The following is a 6,421-nucleotide window of genomic DNA, read 5'->3' as shown; positions in this document are numbered from 1 at the left end:
GGTTATGCGGGAGGCTGGAGGGGACAGGAGATGGAGAGGAAGTTCTGTCGCATGCATGGAAGTCTGTTGCACCAACAGAGCTGCAGTATTGAATACAGCCCTGAGATTTGCTGTATTCTATTTTTATCTGGTAAGCCACCTTGATAGAGTGTTTGCCTTTAAAGGCAGCCAATTGTTTTTTTTTTTTAAAAATCAGTGACTACTAGCCATGATGACTATGTTCTACTTCCTCTGCTGGCAGCAGTGTGCCTCTGAATGCTAATTGCTGGGAATCACAAATGTGGAGAATACTGTTGCATAGGTCCTGCTTGCAGGCTTCCCATAGGCATCTGAATGGCCACTGTGAGAACAAGAAGCTGGTCTAGATATCCTTTGGCCTGTTCTAGCAGTACTCTTCTTCTGTTTTCTTTTTTAAAAATGATAAACAAAATAAAATTTTGCAGCTTCCAAGGAGACCCAAGATTTAAGCCTGTCTTATATTGGAAACCAAGCACATTTTGGAGCTCCATTTTGCTCAATTTTTTATTTTTAATTAGCTATCACTTTTTAATATCTCAGACATTTTTATGTCATGGATTTTTATGGCACTATTAGATTTATTTTTATATCTATGGCTGCAGATAAAAACATTAAAGGGTTTTACAAAGCGCAGAACAATATTAAGAGCAGATCCAAAATCTTTCTGGCAGAATGCTTTGTAATAAATTCATTTGAAGGTTTTAGAGAGATTAACATGATGAAGGCAAATAATCCCTTTGCCCCAATTACCCATTTAATATAGAAATAAAAGCTACGTACACTGAAACTGCTTGAACCACCAATGGCATCCTGCAAACTGCAATAACTGTCCCACTTGTGATTATTGTTCCATCGAAATGCCTTCCTAAGAAGGAGACACTGACATACATTGTTTTTCAAAAATCTTTCCACTCCTTCCTGTCAGGGCCAGCACAAAAGGGCAGCCAGGTTAGGCCCTGGCCGAGGGCCCCTGTGGCCCAGAGGGGCCCCTGAAGGGCCCTTCCTTAGGGTGTTGGGGGTAGCGCTCCCCTTCTGTGATCCTCAACAGGGTCGACTCCTGACCCTGCTGTATATGACAGTGACAGAGCTCCCAGTCCTCCCTACAGACTGTGTAGGCCCACAGCACTCATTTGCCCCACCTACCTCTCCTCCCTTTCTGTGAATGCCCTGCATGCTGCGTGCGCAGCTGCCATCAACCCAGATGGCAGCAGAGTCTTCTCTAAGGGACTGATGCCCCTACCACCATCTTGATTGATGGCAGGCATGTGCACACACAAACCATAGTGTACATGCATGCCATCAACAAAGATAGCAGCGGGGGTATCAGCCCTTTAGAGAAGCCTCTGCCACCATCTTTGTTGATGGCAGCAACCTGAGCACCCAGCGTGCAGCGCATTCACAGAAAGAGAGACGAAGTAGGTGGAGTAGTCCCGCATGGTCTGTAGGGGATGCTGGGAGCAGGGGGCCTGGGGCAGGCTGGCGCCCAAGGGCTGAGTCACGCCTGGCGCTGACCCTGCTTCCTATAGGATGGTCTTCTAGATGTCCCATTGTCAATATGCATGACCCTTCTTACAGAATATTTGCCTCTGTGAGAATGCAAGTTGGACAAACCTTAGTTGAACAGGAAAAGTTGGCATCATCTGAAAAGAAGAAAAGAGAAAAAAGATAATCTAGCCAAGTTTCCAGGATAGTCATGAATGTGTTGCTAATTCAAACGAACCAGTTAATTCTTTATCTACGAGTTTCTAGTCCCCAAGGGATGCACATTTAATCTTCTCTGTCCTATTTTCTGTGCATGCATGATGATTGGCACTCATGATGGTCTCAGGGAGGTTATACACAACCCCACTTTCAATACTGTTTGCACCTGCAAAAAGTTTGGGGTGGGCATACTGCTTCATCATGTCCCAGAGCTTCCTGATGAAATCTGATAACTTTTTATTCCACAGATGTTCTGAGTGGACCTCCAGATGGCAATAGTGCAGTAATATTGGGGAAATATCACAGAACTAAAACAGAATGATGTGTGGATGGTCCAGTATAAATTCACCATTTGTGCACTATTAATGTGTTAATAACATGGTGCACAATACACACACCCACACAAAACCAAACCAGTCTGTAGGGGCCCATACCCTGAAGAAGAATCAAGAAGACTGGGCCTTCTTAGCTAAGCTAGTCTCATACTATGAGAACATTCACACTCACTGTATTCACAGCCTATGTAGGCCAGTTTGTTCAACTAGCAACAGCAGTTGCAGTAAAATTATCAACAGTACTGGAATAGTTTGCAATCAGAAATAACATTTTTGCCCAGAGGGAAAATGCTGTTATAATAATATAGGTGTTACTTTTAGAAAATGTTTTGGCTAGCCAGCCTGGATTTCAGCTCCTGTCAATCAGTTGTTTAAACAGTCTGGATGGCAAAACTTAACTGAAATTCTCTTATGTTTCATACCAAGTGTCTGGGTTTGAGACTTGCCAAGGTCTTTAAAAAAGTTAGACAGATGGTACTCCTGCTTTGATGGACAACGGCAGAAAGCCAAACTTTTCAGCTGCCAATATAGCAAGGTATTTCTTGAAAAGTTGAAAAGCTGGTGTAGCTGATTTCTTCATATATCTTACTGCTAGGCTCTGTGTGAGGTTTCTAGATATCTTTCCATATGAGTCCATCAACATGAGCTGGAGTTACATTGCACTTCTCTCATCCCTCATGAATAGCTTAATTTTGAGTTGGGGGCTTCTGGCTGTTGGGCTCCAAAAACTAGATTATAATCAATGCCAGGACCCAGATCCCAATTTTCCCACAACAATGTTATAATCCTTTTGGTCCAATCCATGATGATTGGCACTCATGATGGTCTCAGGGAGGTTATACACAACCCCACTTTCAATACTGTTTGCACCTGCAAAAAGTTTGGGGTGGGCATACTGCTTCATCATGTCCCAGAGCTTCCTGATGAAATCTGATAACTTTTTATTCCACAGATGTTCTGAGTGGACCTCCAGATGGCAATAGTGCAGTAATATTGGGGAAATATCACAGAACTAAAACAGAATGATGTGTGGATGGTCCAGTATAAATTCACCATTTGTGCACTATTAATGTGTTAATAACATGGTGCACAATACACACACCCACACAAAACCAAACCAGTCTGTAGGGGCCCATACCCTGAAGAAGAATCAAGAAGACTGGGCCTTCTTAGCTAAGCTAGTCTCATACTATGAGAACATTCACACTCACTGTATTCACAGCCTATGTAGGCCAGTTTGTTCAACTAGCAACAGCAGTTGCAGTAAAATTATCAACAGTACTGGAATAGTTTGCAATCAGAAATAACATTTTTGCCCAGAGGGAAAATGCTGTTATAATAATATAGGTGTTACTTTTAGAAAATGTTTTGGCTAGCCAGCCTGGATTTCAGCTCCTGTCAATCAGTTGTTTAAACAGTCTGGATGGCAAAACTTAACTGAAATTCTCTTATGTTTCATACCAAGTGTCTGGGTTTGAGACTTGCCAAGGTCTTTAAAAAAGTTAGACAGATGGTACTCCTGCTTTGATGGACAACGGCAGAAAGCCAAACTTTTCAGCTGCCAATATAGCAAGGTATTTCTTGAAAAGTTGAAAAGCTGGTGTAGCTGATTTCTTCATATATCTTACTGCTAGGCTCTGTGTGAGGTTTCTAGATATCTTTCCATATGAGTCCATCAACATGAGCTGGAGTTACATTGCACTTCTCTCATCCCTCATGAATAGCTTAATTTTGAGTTGGGGGCTTCTGGCTGTTGGGCTCCAAAAACTAGATTATAATCAATGCCAGGACCCAGATCCCAATTTTCCCACAACAATGTTATAATCCTTTTGGTCCAATCCAGAAAGAGAGATCCATATATGCAAGCACAGTCTGCCATACTCATTTCCAAAGTACGAGTCTAGCATATCGCAATACTCATATGAGCACCGTAATTGAACTGGGTGGATGTGACATTTGATCAGCATAGGGACATCACTGTTACATTGTTTCTTGGTTGGAAGGCCAGTCGTTAGACATCTAAATAAATATATTAAGTTGCTCAGTTAAATCAAAGCTCACTTGTGATCCATCAAACCAAATGTAGCTTGACACAAGTGGTAATTCCAGGCAATGGGGGGGGATGGCAATCAAAGAAGGCAACGTACAGAACATGAGAACCTGACAGGTCACAATAAATGCCTATCGGGCTGCATTTGGGTAGGAGATGGGGTGGGAAAATCCCTGCTTTGTCAGTTGAACTGCAACTCAGGTTGTGGCCTTGAGTTGTCTTCATCATCACCACCACCAGCTAGGACAAGGATGAAGAACCTATGGCCTTCAGGGTTCTATTTACATACAACCTAAATAAGCTACAGCTTGGGGCCTCAGATTATAAGGGACCTGCTGCTCCCTCCAATTTCAAGTTTTACATAATTAGGTAAAAATAAATAGGCTTATATATGTTTTAGTGAGACTGTTAGTTTTTAATTGCATCCTTGCCTATGAACTGGTATGTATGCAAATATAACAGTTTGTTTTTCTATTTTCATTGTCCTTCCTGATAGAATAATGCACATCTTTTGGTAATGCTATGGGGCCACTTAAACTTGCCATAGTTTAGGACTTTTGTCTGTCTTAATCTCACACTGGTGGCCCATCAGAAATTGCTGGACTACAATTCCCATCAGCACCAGTCAACTTGGCCCCAATGATTATGGCAGTGAAAGGTTAATAAATATACAGTATTATGCCATAATCCTGGAACTGGTTAGCTGTGACCCTCCAGAAGCTGTTGGATAACAGTTCCCATCATCCCTGTCCAATGGCCATGGTAGCTGGGGTTGATGGGAGTTGGAGTCCAACGACATCTGGATGGCCACAGGTTCCTGTTTCCAACCTAGGAGCTCACAGCGGCATACAGAAGGGAGGGGGTTAACCCATTTCATTCTCATGCCAACCCTATGAGGTACCTTAGATTGAGATAATTTATCTGGCCCGAGTCCACCTAGTGAGCATTGTGGCTGAGTAGGCAACTTGAACCCAGTCTCTCCAGTCCAGGTCTGGCTGGTCTATATATACACTGCACCACACCTACTCTTGAGACTGGCTGTCAAGCTGGTCTCACACACTGAGTGTCTTCTTGAAAGATAACTTTTGGATAAAGAGAAGAAGCATTTGCCATCTGTATGACTGTGTGATCATCAAAAATACTCACTCGCCTACCATTTCATGGAACTTTATGCTGTACAGGGAGCAACACATCCCAGAAAGACACACGCTTCCTGGGCCACAGCAGGTGGGGAGAAATAAAATTTCACAACTTCTGCAGAGTTTAAAATTGACAAATCATCGTTAAAGTGGAATTTACGGCATAGCTCTGTCTTCCTTCCCCCTCCTTCAAACACTGACTCCCAAATGATTGCTTATTATACACTTAAAACACACACACAAACCAACCAACTACTGGGGCTTAGGTATTTGTGTTGGTAGCAAATAAATAGCACAAAAATCTTGGCAGAATTACCCTTTGACAACAGAGAAATTTTCCATCCCAGCTGGTCATTAGGGCCTTTCCAACTGTCAGCGTCTCCTGCAATCTGCTTTAATAGCTGCATATAATTAGCTTTGTACAAATCACAGGCTTTGGGGGGGGGATATCCAAGCCCAAATATCAAAATCCAGAGAAAGATAACTCAAAGGGACATATGTTTGAGGCATCTTCCTCAGCGCTGTCTTTACTCCTAAAGACTGTAGCTGTGTTGATTTATGTATATTAGCTTTGAATCCTGATACGGAAATCTATTGATTACTTTCCTTACAGGAGTTCCAGAAAGAAACACAGGAGGCTGATACAAAGAAAGCAATATGTCACCCGGGTATACATATCTTTGGGGGATTTAATGCAATAACATTTTTAGAGGCAAATCTGACTCCACTAATCTCAAGGTAGAGCTTTTTTTGGAATGGGGAGCATGACACACTTGTAAAGGGGAATAGATTTGTTTGGGATTCCCAAATTGGGATTTAAAAGTTTCAGTGTTTCATTTGAACTTGATGGGTATCTAGACCAATGTCTGATTTTAATTGCTTCACAACAATGCATTTGTGTATCCATTGCATTAGCTAGAAGAGGGGCAGCCAACAGGGTGTCCTCTAGACATGGTTAGCCTAAAAACATTCACCATCCATGACTATTGGCCAGGCTGGCTGGGATGGTGAGGGCCCAACAACATCTGAAAGGCACATCATTGGCTTCCTGTGAGCTACTTTGTAAATACTTTATTGCCTTTGAAATAAATACTTTTTCTGATGGGATCAGGCCTTTTGAGAAACTTTGCATACTCCTCCTGAATTTCAAAGATTAACAGCACACCTAAACACCAGTT

Source organism: Rhineura floridana, chromosome 16, assembly GCF_030035675.1.
Source record: "Rhineura floridana isolate rRhiFlo1 chromosome 16, rRhiFlo1.hap2, whole genome shotgun sequence".
Lineage (NCBI taxonomy): Eukaryota > Metazoa > Chordata > Lepidosauria > Squamata > Rhineuridae > Rhineura > Rhineura floridana.
This window is presented reverse-complemented; position numbering follows the sequence as displayed.